This window comes from Arachis duranensis, chromosome 9, assembly GCF_000817695.3.
Source record: "Arachis duranensis cultivar V14167 chromosome 9, aradu.V14167.gnm2.J7QH, whole genome shotgun sequence".
Taxonomy (NCBI): Eukaryota; Viridiplantae; Streptophyta; class Magnoliopsida; order Fabales; family Fabaceae; genus Arachis; species Arachis duranensis.
Genome location: NC_029780.3, coordinates 73,959,579 through 73,960,783, shown reverse-complemented (window position 1 = coordinate 73,960,783; position 1,205 = coordinate 73,959,579). Strand labels below are relative to the sequence as shown.

The 1,205-nt window shown below is 39.6% G+C and overlaps 1 non-coding gene across 1 annotated transcript; it reads left to right on the top strand.

The window, feature by feature from the left end:
* Nucleotides 1-161: 161 nt before the first annotated feature.
* Nucleotides 162-269, top strand: LOC127742127 (small nucleolar RNA R71). Its single transcript, XR_008003314.1, has one exon. It is a non-coding gene; the product is annotated as a small nucleolar RNA R71 (small nucleolar RNA).
* Nucleotides 270-1,205: the final 936 nt, after the last annotated feature.

Below are 1,205 nucleotides of genomic sequence, written 5' to 3'. Positions count from 1 at the left end.
TAGGCATAGAAGTAGTCATTCTCAGCAACTATTTTAATGACATCTATGGCTTCTTCAACAGTTTTCTTCTTATTTAAAGAACCTCCTGATGAATGATCTACAGCCTTTTTTGACTCATAGGAAAGACCTTCATAGAAGTTGTGGAGTTGAACCCACTCATTAAACATCTCTGGTGGGCATCTCCTTGTCAAGTCTTTGAATCTCTTCCATGCTTCATAAAGTGTCTCACCATCTTGCTGCCTGAAAGTTTGCACCTCAGTTCTTAGTCTGTTAATCTTTTGAGGAGGATAAAATCTTGCTAAAAACTTGTTCACTACCTCCTCCCAGTCTGTCAGGCTTTCTTTTGGGAAGGATTCAAGCCACTTTATTGCCTTGTCCTGAGTGAAAAGGGGAACAAGAGCAACCTATAGACATCTGGGTGGACTCCATTTGTCTTCACTGTGTCACAAATCCTCAAGAAGGTAGTCAAGTGTTGGTTAGGGTCTTCTTGAGCACCTCCTCCAAATGAGCAATTATTTTGCACCAAAATGATGAGCTGAGGTTTTAGCTTAAAATTGTTGGCATGAATGGTGGCTTTCTGAATGCTGCTTCCACAGTTTCTTGGATTAGGATTGATATAGGATCCTAAGACCCTCCTTTCATGCCCAACCCGGTTTGCATGGCCTTCTCTGGCATGATTATGAGTTTCTTCTTCATGATTGTTCTCCAAATTCTCTTCCATGTTGGGTTCAAAATACTCTTCCTCTTCCTCAGCACCAACAATTCTTTTTCCTCTTGCTTCCCTTTTTTGTCTCCAAAGGGTTCTCTCAGGCTCTGAATCAAAGGATGTTGAGATTCCTTCTCTTCTCCCTGTCATACAACAGCCAGAATGCACAACAGGAGATATAGTGACGACAATTGTTGTTAGACTGATTATTAGTGTGAGTGATGCAATTTATCAAACAGTTAGTGGGTTAGTGAGCTGAATTATGATAAACTAAGAAAGGAGAACAGAAATTAGAGAGGGAATAGGGGATGAGGAAGAAATTAAAAACAAACTAAGGTAAATTACTGAATATAGAAAAGAATAACAAAAAAATGCTCAATCTAGTAATCTTCTAGCTTAATGATTGTTGATTCAAAATCAATCCCCGGCAACGGCGCCATAAACTTGATGCATGGAAACTTGTCTCTCAACAACTTTTCCTTCGGCAAGTATACCGAAT